This window comes from Vombatus ursinus, unplaced genomic scaffold (assembly GCF_900497805.2).
Source record: "Vombatus ursinus unplaced genomic scaffold, bare-nosed wombat genome assembly UNPS02014807.1, whole genome shotgun sequence".
NCBI classification, from domain to species: domain Eukaryota; kingdom Metazoa; phylum Chordata; class Mammalia; order Diprotodontia; family Vombatidae; genus Vombatus; species Vombatus ursinus.
The window spans coordinates 54,656,919-54,679,248 of record NW_020954585.1 but is presented as its reverse complement, the minus strand read 5'-3'; the positions used below and the strand labels follow the sequence as shown (position 1 = coordinate 54,679,248).

Below are 22,330 nucleotides of genomic sequence, written 5' to 3'. Positions count from 1 at the left end.
ACGATAAATAACCTTAAGCTTATTTTATTTTACTCTTGAAATACAGATGGGGTCTTTTGTTAGGCTATTCTGGTCAAAAGAAGAATATATAAACGTACTGTTGACCTTGCCAGGCAAGCAAGAAGCAATTACCGTTTCCTGCCCAGGCCAACAAGGGGGCAAAATTGTGAAATTGGACATTTGTCTTCAATGTCCCTCTGCTACTTCTTAGAGCCCATACTACTTGCCTCCCAAGGACCAAGTACACTCACAATGCCCAAAATCCTTGGACTCTTTAGTTCATTCAATCCTATCCAATCAGTGCCTCATGCTCCAGATTAACCCTTTATTTCTCTCCTATCCCTAATACTCTTAAGGAAAACTCCCATTTCCTCAGGATGTGACCTCTGCTAGGTATTAGAAAGAAAATAACAGATTGAATTAAGCTTCATTAATCTATGACTGACTGATTGCTTATTTAGTATGCTAGTCCTCTTTAGGAATATCTGTATTTTAAAAGAAGATATAGTAAAACCACAAGAATGAATCTTTTATTTTGTGGTAGAGAACTTTTTCTATGAAAGACCATTAATCTTCAGAGGAAAAAAAAAATCAACATAAGACTTCCTCCAAAAAGTAATTTGGTATAGATCAGATTGAAAAATACAAAAGCTGGGGCAGCTAGGTGGAACAGTGGATAGAACACTGGCCCTGGATTCAGGAGGACTTGAGTTTAAATCTGGCCTCAGATGCATAACATGTACTAGCTGTGTGACCCTGGGCAAGTCACTTAACCCCACTGCCTAACCAAAAAAAAACAAAAACAAAAACGAAAACTACAAAAGCTTTGACTTACTTTTTTTTTAATTAAGAGCAACGGATATAAAACATTATTCAATAAAATCAGCCAATAATAAAATACATACTTCAGTTCTATATTATATCCAGTTAATGAATTGGAGAGGAAAGAGAGAGATTGGCAAGAAAAGTTAAGATCAGAAAATTTAAATCAGAAAATCAGAAGGGCAGAAAAAAAGGAAGAGGAAAAGAGAAAGAAAAAAGAGATAGAAAAAGGGGTACAAACATGCTCTGAGGTATTACTCAAAGGACACAGTCAATGTTTTGGCTAGGGAAGGTCTAGAATACTCTCATTTGAAATCTACTGATGACTGATACCCTTATAAATGCTAAACAGCAATCTATCCATTGCTCACAGCTCTTCACCTGTTCCAACCTTCAAACCTTTAGAGACTCTACTCTGACTGGGATAACTGCATTGCTGAATAGGGCAAAAATGATTCTCTGGGAGGGTAGCAATAGTTACCATGGCAATATTATTCCAAAGGCCAGACAAAAATCAAGTCAAGCTGGGGATCTCCACCACTGTTTTAATTTGGTAGAGTTTCAGGGAGCATAGAAAAGACATTTTGAAGGAAAGGAACAGGAAAACAAGCTCCAGATTTAAAAATTAGGAGACCTGAAGTTCCAAGTTCAGTTCAGTGAACTTGGTCAAATCATTTCACTTTTTGGTTTCAGTTTCCTCATTTCTCACAAGGAGTGTAGGATTTCTGGCCCTTTGATGCACCATAAAGAAGTTTTAATAGCTTAAAACTAAATCTCCCTAAATCTTTTAAAAGCTTAAAACTGCACCATGACTTTTGGGACACCCTCTGTACGCCAGTGGGGCTGACCCTGTGTTTGGGTGGAAGGGCAGGGAGGGTAGAGGGGAATGTTGCTAATGAGTACAGGAACTGGTTTCTCCAGGAATTGTCATTTGCTTACCCTAAGACAACTAACAAGGTCAGCCAGATCAAAAAAGTAGATGTTTCCAATGCAGGAGAAAGAGGACATAGGCCTAATGATAATAAGGAGAGAGGCAATGAAATCACAGCCTATAGTGGAAATGCACAAGGGGACCAGTGGGTATACTCCAGCTCCCCCCAGGAGACTACAGCTGCTTTTTTCATCTTTGGCCTTCCAGTCTAATTACTGTTTCCCACATGTTGATAGACTGAATCCCTGATGCAATATTCATTCCTCAGACAGTTATTTTAACCTGAAAGAGGAAATGTGTAAGAGTTAATTCATTAGGGATGAAGCCACAAATGAATGTCTTGCATTATTGGCATGTGTCCACTTTTTAAAGGCTTAGAATAAAAAAAAAATTGATTAATCAATGGCTTGCCACTGATCGCTATGAATGTCTGGCAAATCTGGCCAAATCTCTTCTCCTTAAAATTATCTTCTCTCATCTTTTCTCACCCATTCTTTGAAGTACACTGGGATGGAATCCCTCTGGCCTCTTTTATATTGTCAATAATGCCTGGAATGTCTTCCTAATTCCTGCCCATCAAAGCTTTCTCCCTTTACTGAAAATTCTCTCTAAATTTCTTCATTTCCGGGAAGCCTTCCTAAATTCTATGGCTTGGTGAAAAGGGCATTCACCTTTAAGCAACAGATTTCATAATCATCTTTTTGCAGCTTCATTCTAAGACATAAAAATAGAGAAAGAGAAACATTTGACTGCCTCATCTCCTTCACACGCAAGCCCCCACAGGAAGGAACTGTGACTTTCTTTGTCTTAAAATATTTGGCAGGTTGTTGACATTCAAAAAATATAAAATCAACAGAGTCAAAAAAAACTAGGAAGGGACTTGTCTCATCAAGACATAGCATTTTTCTTTCTTTTGTTGATAATAGAAAACAGGGCTGGCTGTTTCTTCAGGGCCAGTTAGTCCAACTCCTTACTACTAGTGCTCTGATAATTTTGATGCACTAATATTTATCTAACCTGTTCTTACACAGTCTCACTACATAAACAATTTAGATTGCGAACAAAGCAGAATTAGACAAGACATTTGGGAAAAGTTCAATTTTTTTTTATGACTTGCCTAAACTAATTCCATCAGATTCTCCAAACTCTAAGCCAGAGGTCAAAACTGTATGCTTGCTCCCTTCCACATAGTTCATCACCATGTCATTGGAGGGGAATTTGACATATTCCCTTCCGACCGTGCCACACCCTAGAGAAGGAGGTGCTCTTGCTTGGAACAGGAAGAGGAGGTTTCCCTCGAGTATCTGACAAAGTCTCATCTATGAATCTTAAGTATAGAATACCATTAGAATATAGAATGCCATTCCAATATTGACTCCTGTTCCTGAGAGTTAATGGAATCACCATTTGCATAAGGTGTATAAATTAGCTGGCACCAATCCTAAGAATATGCCCCTGATTAAAAAAAAAACTTCCACCTTGTAAGATAGTCCTACAGAAATAAGAATTATTGAATTTAAAGCTGGATGACATCTTAGACATCACCTGAATAGATCAACCTTTTCATTGTAAGATGAGAAAACTGAGACCAAGAGAGGCTATTTATAACTTGTTCAAGGTCACACAAATAGCAAATAGCCAAGTCAGGATTTGAACTGAGGTCTTCCGATTCTAAATCTGGTACTCTCCACCATACCATGCTGCCTCTCTAAAGAGATTAAATTCTTTTAAGTCCTTAAGATTGGTGATTCACTGAACACCTCACCCTCCACCCCTAGACAGTGGAATATATTGACTTGAAATAATAGGTTTTGGTGAAACATTTCCTAACACAATTCCCCTGTTAAGAAACACATTTCTTACTGAATACATTGGTTCTTAATGAATATATTGGTTCATTTTTTCCAAATAATTTGTTTGGCATTATGTAGAATGAGCACTGCTGAAATTATCTTTTCAAAAAAGATAATGAAGCCCAAAGAAAGAAAAAAATTATGCCTTCTCCTATTAGTCAATTTCTTTGAAAAAAAATAACACTCAAACACCTGAAGCCTCAAAATGCAATGTTGCCTAGAAATTTAAAATATATAATATTTGAATAGTTGTTGGTAAGTTACATTAAACTTATGGATTTACATATAATACTTTGTCATTCACATATTTTATAATCCTCACTAGGATTTTCAGTCTTATGTGATTCTAGAAATCAAATAAACTTTGCTTTTTCAGAAATAGTCTGTCCCCGAACTTGATAATCTCTAGGGCAAACCAACAGAGTTTGTCTATCAGCATCACTCTAACTTAGCTTAACATGGTTAAACAAATGAAATCAAAATGTCAATGATTGAGGCAAAATATATTTGTGTAAGTATCAAGAACTATTTGATAACAGAAGCAATTTCCCCCAAAAATGATTCATTTTCAGATACTCTTCTTCTACTAGCCTGCTATTGGGAAATATGTAGCAAACTATTTAATTTCATGAAGAATCGGAATCTACTTTGATATTAAATTATAAAAGATAAAACATCCTTTAAAAGGAAAACCAGATTGAGAAGTGCTACACAATTCAGTGCTTGTCACCCTTCCACTAAGTCTATGTGGCTTAAGAAAATTTAAGCTTGAGTAAGAAAAGAAGTGAGAGTTACCCTGCTACTCATTTAGACAAGTCTTCTTCACTACAGACTGACTTCACATAAATAGATCAAAGCTGAAGAGATAGTTCTGCTATATGCTGCAGTTTGTATGACTTCTGCTACCAATGTGAGACCTCTCAGAAAACTAAAGTTTATGTATTCCCATCACTAGAGCCTCAGGTGGAATTCATGAAGCAGCACTAGCTTAGCAGATAGTTTCTCTGAAGATCAGTTCTGCATCACCAATGATCGCCCATCACTCGTAACAACTGCCTATATAGAACCCACTTCCAAGTAAACACCTCACCATTCTCCTGTTGCCATGACAACAAACAATCTCATCCTCTCTGTGAATGGCACACAAATTGTGCTTATGCAGAAAGTAACATTTTATATTCCTGCCTGCTGTTTTTTTTTTTTTTAATGAATTTCATTGCTCTTTTATTTTCTATCACAGTCATTTTGGGAAAATTCTGGGCATTTCCCTGAAAACTGACTCATCTCATAAGAAAAACAGCTAAGTAAAAATACCAGCTACAAGGACCGTTTTTGAAAATGTATGAAATGTAATGCCCAAGCAGTCTCCCTGCCCCTAACATCCTGGAGGACAGAGGTTGTCTTTTGACTTTCTTTGTATTCCAGTGCTCAGCACAATGCCTGGAGTATTGTAGGTGCTTAACAAATGTTTACTGACTGACTCTACCAGGAGAGAACAAGTTTCATTATCTATCTCTATGATCATTATCAATCTCTTAAATGCTCAGAGTTCAGTTTCCTTTTACTGATATTTTTATTTACACTGTCACAGTCACTTTGTGTACTGTTCTTTCAGTTCCGTTTATTTCACTCTGAATCAGTTATGCAAAATCTTCCAACCTGTCCCTGAATTCCTCATATTTGTCATTTCTTTCTGAGCAATAATATTACATTGCATTCATATATCACATTTTTTCTGATATTTTCTCAAATAATGGGCACTCACTATGTTTCTAGGTCTTTGATTTTTCAAAAAGTGCTGCTAGTAATATTTTGGCACAGACCCTTGTTTCTGCCTTTGACCTCCTTGGAGTATACAGATATCAACTGCATCGCTGGGTGAGAGGGTGGGAACACTTTGGTCACTTTTTTTGCATAATTCTAAATGGATAATAAGGATGTTCTGACTAATTTCATCCTCTCCTCTCTAAGTAAATGACCACCATCCTTGTTCAGACCCTCATTACCTCTCTCTTAGAAAAGTGTAATAGCCTCCTAATTGATTTACCTGTCTCAAGTTTATTCTCTCTCTCATACTTCCTCTAAACAGCTGCCAAAGGAACAAGCCCGACCACGTCACTCCCCTTCTCAAAAAGCTCCAGGAGCTCCCTATGGCTTTTAGAATCAAATTGCACATTATTTCTCCTCCATGAATTCTTTAGGCCAGCCAAACTAGACCACTTGTGGTTTGCCATGGGTATCTCTTCATCTCCTGTCTTTGTAATGACAATTGGAATGCTCTCCCTCCTCACCTCTGCCTTATGAAATCCCTATTGTGGTTGTTCAATAATGACTGACTCTTTGTGACCCCATGGATTTTTGTCTATGGAGTTTTCTTGGCAAAGATACTGGAATGGTTTGCTATTTTCTTCTCCAATGTGTCCCCATTTTACAGAAGAGGAACTGAGGCAAATAGGGGTTAAGGAATTTGTCCAGGGACACACAGATAGTAAGTGTCTGAGGCAGGATTTGAACTGAGGTCTTCTGACTCCAGGATTTGCGTTCTATCCACTGTGTCACCTAACTGTCCCAGTTACCTTCAAAGCTCAACTCAAGCGCCAACTCTAATACATGACGTCTTTCCTGATTCCATCAACTGGTAGTGTCCTCCTTATGAAATAATTCTCTCTTTATTTTGTATATATCTTACATTTACTTATATGTGTGCATTGTTTTCATTCAAAAGGATGTAAGCTTCTTTTTGGGTTTTTATCTTTATCTCCAGCACCTTGCATAGTGACTAAAATGGCAATGAACAGGCATTCAAAAAATGCTTTTTGGGTTGAGTGATTACCTTTCGTCACATAGCCCCTCCAAAAATAACTATTCCTTTTTTTGGTCATTTTTGGCAATTTTTTCAATTTCTCTAACTACATGTATTAGTGATTTTGAATATGTTCATATGGTCATTCATAGTTTATAAGTGTTTTGGGAGTTGTTTATATCCTTTGACTACTTAACTATTGATGATGGCTATTGTCTTCTATTTTTGTATCAATTCCCCCCCCACACACACACACACACACGTCTTTCTTTTATCAGTAATACTTTATGCAAATAAATTTTCCCACTCAATTTCTCTTCTATCTCATTGATTGAATTGATGCAAAAGGATTTTAACTTTGTGAAATCAAAATGATATACTTTCTATTCTATACTCACTTCTATCCATAGTTTAGCCAGTATAAAAACCATTCACTTCTCTTCCACACACTCCTTTCAAGGCCTCATAGATAATTTCATTGTCTCACTACCTGGTTTCAGACCCCTATAGCACCACACCCTATGAAATTTTCTACCAGTATCCAAGAGGATCCAGGACTAGATGTCATAGGGAACAAAACTATCTTGTTACCATGAATCTTGAACTGAATACCCACTGACCTTTTAAGCTGGGGTGTTCAGGGTTGGCTGTGCTCCCCTTATCCTCAGATTATCCACTGCTTTGGAAGGCTCTGACTTATTTTGATACTTTGACGAAGTTATGTTCTCAAGTGAACTTGTGCTCATTTCATAACATATACACACGATGCTTCTATAAAATAAAAAGTCCTTCATCCACCCTTATTTCTTACTCCTCAACTATTTTTTTCTATCAGAGTCTCAGTGCCTTGACATTCATAAATGCCTCTCCTTTCCTCCCCTGACTCTTTATTACAGGTTGCACTCCTCTCCCTGGGCTAACCTACGTGCCAGGTCTTTTTTTTTAACATTCATTTTTTTTTTTACTTTGAGTTCCATATACTTTCCCTCCCCTTAGCCCTTCTCTCACCCATTAAGAAAGCAAGTAATATGATGCCCATTATACACATGAAGTCATACAAAACAAATTTCTATATTAGCCATGCTGCAAAAATAAATAAATAAACAAAAGCAAGAAAAAGTGAAAAACAATATGCTTCAATCTGCATTCAGAGTTCAACAATTCTTTCTCTGGAAGGTGGATAGCATTTTTCATCATGAGTCCTTTGGAACTGTCTTAGATCACCGTATTGAACAGAGTAGTTAAATCTTTCACAGCTGGTCACATTACAATATTGCTATTACTGTGCAATTTACTCCTGGTTCTGCTCACTTCACCTTGCATCAGTTTATATAAATCTTCCCAGATTTTTCTGACCCATCTCCCTCATCACTTCATATACCAGGATTTGCTCAACCATTCCTTCCACCACCACCATTTCCAATTCTGTGCCACCACAAAAAAAGAGCTGATAGCTTCAGCAACAGATCACAGCACCAGGCAAAGCTGTGAGAGGTGCTCTGGTAATGGATGCCTGGGAAACATTCTCTTGCCCCCACTCTACTATGGAAATCTGTGGGAGATTGTACTCTATTGTAGAGAGGAACGTACAATAATTCCATTATTTGATTTTCTGTTGTTACTTACCTAGCTAGTTTGTCCCTATTAAATGCTTTGCTAATTGAAAAAAAAAATTATATGTTATATGGCATGGTTATGAAGTGGGGGTAGGGGTAGTTACAAAGGGAAATCTAGGAAATGTACAAACAAAAGTTATTAATAAAAATCTATTTTTTTAAAAAAATTTTAAAGGGCTGCTATAATATACATATATCTATATACATATATATGGTGCATTCATATACCATATACTATACTATATTTGGAACTATCATATACTTATTCAAAATTCAAACTACACAAAATAAAAATTTCAGGTTTATATATAATTGTCTTTTTCTGTCTTTGTGTTTGGAAAGATCACGTTTTTTGATACTTGTCAAGTTCATAATAACCAAATTATCTTTTATAGACCCATATACATATATACAGGTATATGTGTATACACACATATTACAAGACTATTTTTAGTATTCTAAGTACTATAGTATGACTGACATTATCAGGACCAAGGCCAACAGTCTGCCTACAATGCATGACAAAAATTATTGACAGTATATCATCATTGAACTCATTATCTTTGTTGGTTAGGCAGGGCTTCTTAAAACTTTTTCCACTCGTACCCCTTTTCACATTTCAGCAGCATTTGTTAGCATTGCATGGCATGACAGCAATGCACAGCGCAAAGTGTGCATGCTTTGTGTTCAGAATCAAGGTTGCAGGAAAGTTACACAATGCAACATGGGCAAGCACTATCAGAAACATCTCAGATTCATTACACATTCAATTTTAAATTAATTTTTGGTTGTTGTGCATTCAGAAACCTTTTACGATTGCCAAATTTTTCACAACCCATATATGGGGTTGTGACCAAGAAACTCTGTTAGAGAATGATTCAGTTAAACAGCATTATTGAAATCCAATTTTATGTCTAATACTGTAGGAAATGAATCAGACATATAAGATGGTATCACTGCTCTCATATTTTTCAGTGTGAGATGTTAAGAATTACACATGAATCAAATAATCACAGATTGCCTTATACTGTTAATAAAAAAAAAGTCAAAATGAAAAGCACAGCCAATAACTGCTTATGGTGGAAAGCAGAGAATACTGTGGGCTATCATCATGAAAGAAGGCTTCACGAAGGAAACGGGAGCCAAGCTAGGTCTTTTAAGAATGTTGTGGAATTATAAAGAACAAACCTGGCATCAAAGAAGAGATATGAGAAGAGAAGAACAACACTGTAAAGGAAAACAACCTTGAAAAACTCTACAACTATGATCAATGCAAAAATACCACCACACATGCATCTACTCCTATGCACAGGTGGAGAATCCACACCTGTCAAACTTTGTATATAAAGTCAGATATTTTCAACGTATCAATCAGTTTTGCTGACTTTTTTTCAAAAAAAAAAATCTGTTCTAAGGAGTGGCTCTCTGGGAGGGGGGAAGAGTAATGATACAAGGGAAAAACTAGGTAATGTAAAGACAAAAGGTATTGCAAAATATATTTTTAAATCTTTAAAGACTGTTAAAACAAGACTTCATGGAGAAGATGGGAATTAAGCTGGACCTTGAAAGATGGCATTGCAGAAACAGCTTGGACAAGCAGCTTCTTCCGAGAAAAAAAAAAAGGAAAGAAAGCATTCCAAGTGGGAAGTGATGCATGAATAAAGGCACTGGATCAAAATGAACATGCCATGTTTTCAGGGCAGTGAATAGATCAGCCTAGTTGAAATGGAGAGTTGATTTTGGGAAGTATTAGAGGGTGGGGCCAGATCATGGAATGTCTTCCAAGATCTATGTTTCAAGAAATGACACAACATTGAGGACAAAGGGAAAACACTAAAGGTTTTTCATCAGGAAGTAACACTCATGCAAGCGGCATTTTAGTAAGTACTTATGAGGCAGTATGGCACTGTACCGAGAACTCTGGCTGTGGTCTCAGAGGACTTGGAGGTCAAATCTCGACTCTGAGCTTACTACCTATGTGACCTTGGACACATCACTTAAATGCTGGGATTTATTTAGCTTGAGGTAGTTGGGTGAGATGGGCTCCAAGACTCCTTTCACCTCTAGACCTATGATCATAAGAATTATCTCTTGGCCGTGTTTGGAATGGGCTGGGCAGAAGAGAACACAGGCAGGTAGATTGTTTAGGAACTGGTTGTTCTTTTTAAAGCCTGTGGTGAGAAGAGATTAGATAGCTAGCGGGGCTTGAAGAATAAGTAAAAAGGAAGGGCTAGCGATGAGAAATATTTTGAAGTCTGACTTCTTCTTCTTTGCCTACCCCATCTAACCATCTGATTTCTACATACCTAGAGAGGTTTAGCTCCTAAGACAATGGTAATGATGGTAATGATCCAATGATATATCTTACTACTGGGAAAAAACGCTCAACCCACATGCCCTACTGAGGGTTAAGTAGGGGGAAGAGAAGAGAATAAGCATTTTGATAGTGCCTACTACGTGCCAGATACTGTGCTAAGTACTTTTCACAATCTCAATTGATCCTTACAATAATACTGACAGGCTGGTGCTCCAAGTCTCAGCCGAACAACAACAAAATCCCATCTTTTATCGGAAGCTTTTTCCAGTCTCCCTTATTATTATCCCCATTTTACAATTGAGGAAACTGAAGCAAACAGAAGTTAAGTGACTTGCCCAGGGTCACACAGCTAGGAAGGGTCTGAGGCTTGATTTGAACTCAGTTCTTCCTGACTCCGGATCCAGTGCTCTATCCACTGTGATACCAGCCATGTTTGTATTAAACAATATAAACAATATTTGAAGAAAAACATATATTCACATGTGTGTACATAGATTTCAATACTATACATATATATATGTTTTTCCCCAAAAACAGTGTATGTGTGTATTTATTTTATTTATGTGCATACACCACATGCACACACACACACACACACACACTCTGCTGTAGACATTTAACTCCATATTTTTATATGATTCAAATGAAGGTGGATGTTGTCTCAGGCACTTATCATAGATACAGATTTAAGCTGCCTCAGCATGGCCTCAAACAAAAAAATGGACTCCCAGCACCTTGGATGGTACCAAACAACAGATCCCAAGATGCTCAGGAAAGAGATGGTACTAGCATAAAATACTGCTTCTGCAGATGCCTTGCTAACACTTCCTCATCAGGGAAGAAAGATGCTCATGCCAGGGGAAATTCCTACGACCTACTGACAATGGCAGCCAGGCACTTCCAAAATCCTAGAGATTTGCCAGCACCTGACCCTCACTCTACATAGTAGCAACAAAGTCAGCTAACCTAATTAGTTATTGATGATTGTTAACAGCCCTTCTTCCTCCTTGAATATACCTGCTAAAGTCACCTCTGCATGCCAATGATGGCACAATTCAATCTGAGCTCCCTCATCTCTCCTGACACTGCCACATCACCTCATGTGGCCCTCATCACCTCATGGCTGGCCCATTGCAACAGCTTGTTGGTTGGTCTCCCTCCCAGAAGTTTCCCCTCACTCCAGTCCATCCTCCACTCAGCTGCTAAAGTGTTCTTCCCGAGAGCAAAGGTCTGACCATGTTATTCCACACCCCATCCCCAATTCAATAAACTCGAGTGGCTCCCTATCACCTCCAGGATAAAATATAAAATCTGCCAGCATTCAAAGCACTTCATAACCTGTCTTCCCCTGCATTTCCAGTTTTCCTACCCCTCCCCACCCTCTCTATAATTCAGTAACACTTTCCTCCTTGCTGTTCCTTGAACAAAACATTCCATCTTCAGACTCCGGCCATTTTCACTGGCTGTGCCCTCTGCCTGGATTCTTCTCTCCCTTCATTTCTACCTCTTGGCTTTCTTCAAGTCCCAGGTAAAATCCCATCTTTTACATCTTTTTCCATTCCCCCTTAATTCTAGTACCTTCTCTCTGGATTATTCCCAATTTATTCCATAAGCAGCTTGTTCGTAAATAATTGTTTACATGTTGTCAATCCTTTTAGACTATTCTCAAGAGCAGGGACTTTCTTTTAGCTTCCTTTGCATTTTGAGATCTTAGCATAGTGCTTGACACATAATAAGCTCTTAATAAATCTTTACTGACTTTACTGACTTCTACTTTTCCTAGCCTCAGTGATGCCAACAGATTAAATTAAATATTCTAGGGAGCAGCTAGGTGGCACAGTGGATAGAGCACCAGCCCTGGAGTCAGGAGGACCTGAGTTCAAATCTGACCTTGGACACTCAACACTTACCAGGTGTGACCATGAGTAAGTCACTTCACCCCATTGCGTAGCCAAAAAAAAAGAAAATTAAATATTCTATTATTAAACTGACTACAAAAGAAAGTATGAAAAATTAAATGACAGTAAACTGTTTTGTAGCTCATTTTAATAAAGTCCCATCTATTTGTAAAATGAGAATGTTAGAATTGGCAAAGACTTTAAAGATCATCTAGTCTAGCCACCTCAATTCACAGAAATCAAGGGCCCGGAGATGTTACACAGTCACAAAGCCAAGATGAGTCCATACATATCCTGAATCCCACATCTGGAGAATTATGGAAAATTTTTTTCCCCCACTAAGTTATGGTTAGGGCAGAAATCTTTCAGTGACAAAAGAATGTTGCTTTGTTTAAAAAAGCTATTTTTTTTCCTTTTCTGGCAGGAGACATTTAAAATTATTCAGGATACAAATGACAGAAAGAATGAATCTTTGGACCTCTGGTAACCTTAGAGAACTGTGCAACCAGTCAGCTTCTTGATACCTATTGTATTCTAGTTATCAGTCAAGAGGACATAATAGCTTAGGTGGCAATAATGCTGGATAACCTTTGACTAAGAGTTTCCTTTAATAACACAAAATCTTCTTTTAAAAAAATATTGTCTCTTCCCTTTCTCCTCTAGCAATTCCAGGAAGAATCCCATTTTCAGAAGCTCCCTTTCCTGTCTGCTTTCATGCTTACTCAGTGTCTGAAGGACTCTGGACACTAAAGTTCAAAAGGTCATGACAAATCTCCAAAGGGCAAGGCATCTTCAAAACAAGTCTGGGAACACATTTTCCAAAAAGCATATTTTCCCAAAAGCACAAGAGCCAGAAAGTACCATTTAAACATGCACTATATCCCAAGGGAGGTTATCCTAGTGCAATTCAGAAGGTCCAATTAATTCATTGTATTTTAAAATGAAATTCAAGACAAACTTCTGACCAATGTTTTTCACCCTCTACAGAAGGAGGAAATGAACTCCAGACTTCCAGAACTTCCATCTTGAGAATGTGAGCTATCCTGAGTCCCCAGAGGGCCATATCTCCTAGTGAGGGTCTAAGGAATGTAAGCTTCTCTTGCCTTCTGTAGTGGACCTATAACCCTTTAGGGATTTTGGAGCTAATTCATACCTCCTGCTCAATTCTACCTTTCATTTTAGTTTCCTCATGTAGACATGACCTGTCTATTAACTTGTTTTTCTAAAAAAATCATATTTGAAATGGAAATAGAGCTTGGCTGCCTTTCCTTCAGCCAAAACTAGAAGATAATGTGCCCACAGCTGAAGCGCACTTTCTGCAAGTTGTCTAGACTTCTGCAGGAATAATCAAGGTTATTCTGAGAAGACATATGCAATTTTTATTCCATACAAGATGCACCACTACCCCTTCACCACCCCAACCCGAGCCACTGCTGCCCTGTTCCATAATAGAAAATTTCTTCTATAATTGCATTCATTTGTTCTTTTAATATGTTGTGAAATCTTGTCTTACACATTATCCAAAAAAAAAAAAAGAATCATGGTTTTTCAAGAGCTTTGATCTGTGGGTGAAAGAATAAATTAACCTAAACCTAGGGTAACTATGAGAACATGCCATTCCTACTTTTCACTCCTGCCTCTCCCATATTAGAGTTCTTCAGGAAATGATTTGGAACCTGTAGAGCAAAGATATATTTATGAATATCTGCATCTTAGGTGAGTTTTTTTGGTTGTGTTTTTGTTTGCTTGTTTGTTTTGAGACTGGATCTCCCTATTTCTCCCAGGCTGCAAATGTAGCAGCCATTCATGAGTCTGATCTCACTACTCACTGGCACAGAAGCTTTGACCCACTCTGTTTCTGACCTAGGCTAAGTCATCCTTCCTTAGGCAGTCTACTCCTATGGGCTCACCATATTGGTGACAGACAATGCAGAACTTCGATAAGCTTTAGCCCTACTAGTTTTTATAGAACTATGCCTTCCTCTTAAATTTACCCTCTTTTACTTCTTCCATCTTCACTGTATTTCTTTTCAAAATCTAGGTTGACTGGTGAGTTCCCTGTGCATCCACACTATTATCTTCAGACAAAATCCAATTTTCTTCTTAATTTTGTGCTTTTAGAATTCTATCTCTCTTGGACTGGCTTCTGACCTTTCTGACCACTCTTTCTGACCTAGACTGGTTTGCCCTTCTTTAGGCAACCCACTCCCATGGGCCTATCATATTGGTGATAGATAATACAGACCCTCAATCATCTTTAGACCTATTACAGCTCAGAACTTCCAAACTCAAAGAGATCCACCAGCCTCAGCCACCTCTAGTTTTAGGAATCACAACCACCTATGACCAAACTTGGCGTGTTCTAAAAGCTGTCTCATCCCATGTCTGGCATTCTTTGGCCGTAGCTAGATCTCACAGATGGAAATAATACCATGGGAAAATGAGTGTAATGTCCTGTCCCTTCCCTTCATGATTCTTAAGAATAACATATGTATTTAGGTATTCGTTATTCTTTAAATACTAGCTATAATTTACTTATATATATATATATAGCTAGACCACTTTTTTCCCTTTGGTAGTTCCTTTAAAGCTAGCTCTATTTCATATCCACAATTTAGATTGTTTAACATCTCTATTTCTCGTTCTATTAATTTGGACATCTTTATTTTTGCAGCTATTCCCCACAAAAAAACCATAGTCCTTTTTTTCTATTATCTTTAGTTTCCATTATGATCAGAACCCACTCTAATTAAATGCTCAACTCCTTCTGAACTTTTGCTGAACCCACAGGTTTTATGGGACCTATAAAATAGTCCCATTTTATAAGACTATGCCTTCCTCTTATATTTACCCTCTGTTACTGCTTCCATTTTCATTGTATTTCTTTTTAAAATCTAAATTAGTGGATGAGTCCCTTGTGTATCTATATCATTATCTTCAGATAAATCTCAATTTTCTTCTTAAACTATTATCTTTTGTGTCTGTAGAATTCTAACGCTCTTGGGCTGGCTTCCTCTGTAGCATTTTATTTAGTCAAGAGATCCTACCTTTACTTCCTCTGAACCCTTTGAAATCTGCTTTTTCAATTCTAAGGTTCCTGTCTGACTATACCTAGATTTTTTTCTCTTTCACAAATTCTAGGTCAGAGTAATCACTTTTCTCCAAGATTTCCATCATTTCTAACCCCAGCAACCAGTTTTTCCTTGTTAGTGAGAATCAGCTCTAAAGAAGAATTTTCCCTTATTCATTCCAAGAGTTGGAAAGTATCTTGGGGGAAAGGGGAGGCCATCTAATACTATCAGTACTTGAACAAAAATTCCCTTCACCAACAGGTCCTAATCATCTAGTTCCTTCTCAAAGATGTCCATTGAGGCAAAACTCACCATCTCCTGAGGCATCCCATTGCACCTATAGATAGCTCTAATCGTCAAGAAGTTTTTTTCTTTCATCAAACCCAAATCAACTTTCATATGACTGAAACTTTCATATGACTGTAACGTCCTGTCCCTTCCTTTCACAATTCTTAAGAATAATATATGTATTTAGGCATTCATTATTCTTTAAATACTAGCTATAATTTACTTATAAATATAGCTAGACCACTTTTTTCCCTTTGGTAGTTTCTTTAAAGTGTTGTGCTATGGCAGCTCTTTTAATACTTGAAGAAAACCCCCATCCCCTACACACATTTACTAACATATCCTCTCCAGGTTACATATCTTGTTTCTGAAACTGATGCTCAGATGACATGTTCTCCAGGCTTCCCATCATTCTGGTTCTCTCTTCTGAAGTTACTTAAACTTGCTTCTAGCTTTCCCTCCCTCCAAAAAAATGTGGCACTAAAAGTGAACAGTGTATTCCAGATCTGGCAGGATACAAGAGAACTGTCATCTCCCTTTTCTTGTTTACTCTGTCTAGGATTTGGTTTAGGATATTATTAGCCATTTTTGCTGCCACATCCCACCTGGCCCAGATAAGTTTCAGCTGAAAGAACTGGAAGAGGTGACTAATGAGCCCTTGTTATGGCTGTTTGAAAGAGCAGGGGAAATGGGAAAAGTAGGACAAGATTAAAGAAAGCCAAATGGTGACCTGATTGGAGGGGGTGGAGGAAAGGGGAGGAAGAGCAGCAGAGAGCACCAGCCCTGGAGTCAGGAGGGCCTGAGTTCAAATTCAGCCTCAGGTACTTGACACTTACTAGCTGTATGACCCTGGGCAAGTCACTTAACCCCGACTGCCTCACCAAAAAAAAAAAAAAAAGGAAGGAAAACAGAATCTGAAGATCATGGGCCTGGCTACTGTCCTTCAACTATTGAGAAAATTCTGGAATGGACTATTAAAGAGATGACTGACTGGCAAGCATCTAAAAAAAGGAAGTTGGCATTACGAAGATCCTGCATGGCTTAATCAAGAACAGGTCATGCCAGCTTAAGCTCATTTCCTTTTTTGATAGGATTACTAAACTAGCAGATGAGTGGAATGCTGTAGATATAATGCTTAGAATTTAGCAAAGCTTTTGATAAAGTAACTCATAGTATTCATCAGGAGAACAGGGAGAGATATATATGTTAAACGAGAATTTTGGATGGCTGACTCAAAAGAATAATTAATGATTCAATGCCAATGTTGCAGATCTCCAGAGGAGCACAGTGATCTGGGCTTGATATTCTGTTTAACATTTTTATCAATGACTTTGATAAAGGCAGAGATGGCATGCATATCAAACCTGAGAGGGACAGCTAACATAATGGGGGTGGGGGTAGGGAGTAGGGTCCCCCTGACTCCAGGGTCAGTGCTCTCTACCCCTCTTCCCCTCCCCTCCACAAATCTTACACCTCACCTGTTTTTTGGAAGTCTGGCAAGCTAAGAATAGTTTTTATGTCGTAAAACACAGTAAAACTATTTTGAAATATAAAAGCTATTCTTAGATCATCGATAATAAGTGAGGTGAGTAGGGAGAGACCCCTGCAGCACTGAAGGTTACAGATAAGATCCCAAAGGCCCGTAACAATCTAGCACTGGACTGAATAGAAGAAGATGATATTCAATATGGATAAATGTAGAGTCTAACACTTGGGTAGAAAAAAAAAATCAATCTCACAAGCATAAGATAAGGGACACATGAATAGAGAGTAGTTCTGAAAAAGATCTGGCAATTTTAGCCTACCAAAAGCTCAAAATGAGCGTAGTATGATTGTGGCAGGCACAAAAGTTCAGGCTGCCTTAAGAAGGGCATTGCTTTCAGGAATAGTCCCACTGTACTCTGCCCTCCTCAGACTTCCTCTGGATTATCGCATTCTGTTCTGGGCACCAAAAATTTAAAGTCCAAAGGAAGGCAACCCAACATAGTGAAGGGCCTTGAATTCACATGATATGAGAATCAGTTGAAGGAACTAGACATGCTTAGCCTGGAGAAGAAGACTCATGGGGACCATACATGATAGTGGTCTTCAAATATTGAAGGGCTATCAAGAGGAGATGGGATTGGACTTGTTCTATTTTGGTCCTGGAGGGGCTAATACATGGGTTAATTTAATCTTGATGTCAGGAGAAATTCCTAACAATTAAAGCTATCTAAAAGTGGAATGGGCCACTTCAAGAGTTGGTGGGTTCTCCCTTTGTGGAAGTCTACCAAAAACAAACAAACAAACAAACAAACAAAAAAAAACCCTGTCAGCTATATCATAACAGGGGTTAAGTAACAGAGGCAGGAGTGGAAGGCAGATCTCCTGAGTCACTGTCCAAAATTTTTAGGTGCATGACAGCCCGCTGGAGGGAAGGTATTTTTTTTTTTTACAGGAAGGATTTTTTGATGCCTTTAGATCACACCATTTAGATGACTACTTTCTCTGCCAAGAGATCCTATCAACAGATAGGAACAGGCCTTGAGGAAAATTTCTGCCTTGCTAAGCCCCTATAGGGCAGATAGCCATCATCCTCCCCCAAGTAAAAGAATTGAGCTTTTCTTTTCCACATCTTTTCCACTTAAAACAATCCACTAAATGTTTTTTTTATATAAACTATTATTTCATAACCAAGTCATGAAAAGTTCACATCAACTTCACAACTTGACCTTAAAGAGATAATTATCACTTTTAAAACTAGATCAGAAGAAATCATTGTTATGCTTTTACGGCAACATCTGGGCTATTGGAGTTTTCAGCCTGCCAGAATTATAGGCCTTATCATGCTAAAATTCACAGCTGTTTGCTTGAGATGCTGGCAAAAACAAGGCTCTGTCTGTCATACTAAACAGAAGGACAAGACTTTGGAATCTAGCATGGGCAGCACAAATTCTTAAATCATCCACGTCCTGTGACATGCCACTCTTGCCCAACAATTTTCTTCCACTTCCAAGTTTGCAAGCTTTCAGAAAATTGGGAGGTGTGATTCCATCCCACTGGGGAAACTCCAAATCCCAGAGCATTCCAGACAAAACCCAGGTGCAGGTCTGTCTGCAGATTTTTTTTTTTAAGTACTGGAACCCTAGACATAGTTTTAAGGCATATAAAAATGTAAATGGAGAATACTAATTGCCTCCCCCCTTTTTTCACTTGTCTGGCTGAGCTTTCAAAAAAGTATCAAGCCAGCTTGATGATGCTGATTCACAGCTTAACCAACCAGTGACAACTTTAATAGGTTGTGGCCCTATCCTAGCCACTGACCACTCTGAAGGACTCGGAAGAGACTTAATCAATTCTAATTCTATACCTTTAAGTACAGTCTCAGACCTGTGAGATCACACAAATCCTGTATTGGAGCTAAGCCAATTCCCCTAGTTAACCTCATATAACCCATCATCTTCTTAAGGATTCTCTGGCCTGGGGATGATCCAGGGTCCCAGGATGGAATTCCAGAGGCAATTCAAGGCTTGACCTTAAGGGAAGCAAGAGGTAAGACACTATTTGTTAAAATATTCATGCCTCCGCATTTGATTGTTATAAAGTCTGATCTCAGGATACAAGGCTGTAGTTTTATCCCTTTATTCCTGGCTCCAAGAGTCTCAGGTAGCAAAATGAAAAAGATTTCTATCGCCAAGGCTGGTTTTATGTGCAAACAAACAAAAAAGAGAGAGAGGAAAAAAAAAAACCATGATGTCTTAAAAGTACAAAGAACTGAGGTCTATAATTATTTTTCCTCCCCAACCACTAGATGAAGCAAGCCTATCTATTATAGTTTATAAGATCATAAATTTTGAGCTAGATGGGACCTTAGAAGAAATCTAGTCCAACTCTCTCATTTTGGAGATGAAGAGTTTAGGCCCAAAGATATGAATTGGCAGTGCTGGGACATAAACCTTGCCCTTTGACTCCAAATCAAGTATTCTTTCCATTGTACCATGCTGCCTCCTATATGGCAGTTATGAGGTATCTTAGTGTTGATTTCCCAGGCCAGTGATAACTGTGGTTAGTTTCATTTATCAAGGATAAATAAAATGCATTTTATAAATAAGTCTCTGAATCTTAGTCACCTTGGTACCTACCTGGAACAGTATATTTTTAATATTTTTGGTAAAACATTGTGGATTTCTATGTGCAGTTAGGTCATCGAACCCTAAATCAATAACAAAATCTTAAAGCTAGAAGGAGCTCAGAGATTGTGTTCTACTTCTGGTTTTTGCTTGGAGAGAGTCTGTGGGAGAAGGATTCAGCCCATCTTCAGTTCTCACCAGGCTATACTCCTCAGGACTTTTCTTTCATGCCCCAGAAATCTCTTCATCCTGGAAGCTTATTTCAGACCTGGACGGCACCCAGAAGTACTCTTCATGCCTGTAACACCTCCCTCTGAATGAATGGCTCCTCCCAGAACCTTCTTTGAAGGAGCCTAGCAGCCTCTTCCTTTCTCACCAGAATGCAATCCAGACTTCTTTTATCATCAACCCCACACAATAGACCTTCCCCTCACTAGCCTCTCAGGTTTTTTTTGGGGGGGGGGGCTAGGCAATGGGATTAAGTGACTTGCCCAAGGTCACACAACTAGTAAGTGTTACACGTCTGAGGCCGCATTTGAACTCAGGTCCTCTTGACTCCAGGGCCGGTGCTCTATCCACTGCACCACCTAGCTGCCCCTCAGTTTTCTTTTATGTGTTGACTGCAACCTCTCTAAGGACAGGAACTATCATTTTGCTTGTATTTGTATTCCCAACACTTAGCACAGTGCTTGATACACAGTAGATACTTAATAAATACTTGTTGACTGACTGACTGACAGAAAAGAGAAGGAATTAAGCTGAATGAGGCAAAGGAAAATTTTGAAGATGGTTTAGACTTGTAAAGGAGGCCAGAAATTAAATGTGGGAAAGGAAAATTAGAAATATTTAGGAGAAACTGAGGAAAATTTGAAGGAAAATAATTTCCATGTCCAGATTTTATTTCCAATTCTGTGAGAGGTGGTTAGGAAAGGAACAGGATTAAGGAATAAGGACTTAAATAAAGAGAAATATTCAGAAAGAAGGAAAAAGAGGCCATAAATTGGCAAAGCAAGGCAAGTAAAAGAAGTAAAAGAAGTTAAGTAGAATAGTAAGTAAAACAAACCGGTAAATAATTAAAAACTTAGTCCTAAAACAAAAGGAATAAGAGTGAATAAAATTGCTGAAACAAAGCAAAGATTTTAAGTGGGACTTTTAAGATGTTAAGAAGCGGGGTACTTAAATCTGTAAAAAGTTTTAACAGAGTGCTTGGGGGATGGTAAGGTATTAATACCCCAAAACTGTTTCAAAAAGAGGCTAAGAATCTCAATCAGTATGGAGAGCAAAGGAAAAATTTGCAATGACTTGCACTGGATATGCAATGATTTTATTTCTGCCAGTCAAGTGATTGCCATCTATGTTCTAAATGTATGGAAATATGACTTCATTTGTAAAAGGAGCATCACATTTCTTGCCTTCTGAATGGGTCAGGGAGATGGTAGAGGAAAGGAGAAGGTTTGGAACTGAAAATAAAAATTTTAAAGTGTATGATCATCTCTTTCACAAATGAGAAAACGAAGAGATTTCAGAAATGTCTCTTCACACTAGAAGTTATCAATCACAAAGATATGTTCATTTTATAGAAAAAAATAGAAGAGAGCTTTAAATGGTGGAAAAGGCTCTAAGGTGAAGGAGGGAAACCTCGACCTTTAACAGGGGGTTGGAGAGTGAAAGAATATCACACAGAGAAGAAAGAGGAAAACAAAATACCACTCTACAACTGGAACCAAGAAAATGTGAGGATCTTTCTGGAGAAGACAGAAATATACGTTCTGAAGAAGTGGTTGTTTATCTTCAAAGCAATGACAAAGTCAAGGCACAGAAGCTATTACATGAAAGTCAATAAGAAGTCAAAGGTCGAAGAGCAGAGTAATGACAGTTGGTGACTAAGGATTATCAAGGCAGTTACTTCTTTGCCTGACAAAAATAGAAAGGAGTATTGTTTTCCTAGAGTACATCTCCAAGCCACAATATAAAATAACAGAAATCCTCCTAAGACTTGTCAAAATGGATGGCTACTACCATATTCTGCTAATTTGTGTAGTCACACATGATACCGTCAGAAGGAATCTGGAAAATATTACCAAAGTGTACATAGTCTGGGCCAAGAAATTTACATTTAGATATCTGAACCATAGCTTAAAATATAAGGATGACAGACTTGATCAGGGATGGAGTTCACTTAACAAGGACTGGTAAGAATGTCTTTGCCTGGTGTCTTGTAGATTTAACTTCAAAGGTCTTTAAAATTAAAAAAAAAGGATAGAGGATGAAGAAAACTTTCTGGTATATTCAACAAGCTAGATACCACAGAGAGTAGTTACTATAAAGGAATAATACCAGATAAGACACCTGGATATTCGCAGGAGACAATATATCAAAAAAGGAACCAGTAGTAAAATCCATGCCCTTAAATGTCTATTAATGCCCAAAACTTGAAAAATTAGGAATAGGAGCTTGAGGTCCTAATGCAAAGCAATTTGAAATCACAGGTATTCCCAAGACTTGATGGGACAAAACCTATGATAACTATTATTCTGGATGATTACAATTTATTCAGAAGAAACAGGATGAGTAAAATTGGGGAGGTGAAGGATTTTGCTGCAGCACTGTATATTAAAAAGG

General features: G+C 38.0%; 1 protein-coding gene across 2 annotated transcripts in view; it reads right to left on the bottom strand.

Moving 5' to 3' along the window:
- Nucleotides 1-22,330, bottom strand: part of LOC114052259 (cAMP-dependent protein kinase type I-beta regulatory subunit) — a 247,615-nt gene that overhangs the window by 206,112 nt on the left and 19,173 nt on the right. The window lies entirely within an intron of this gene.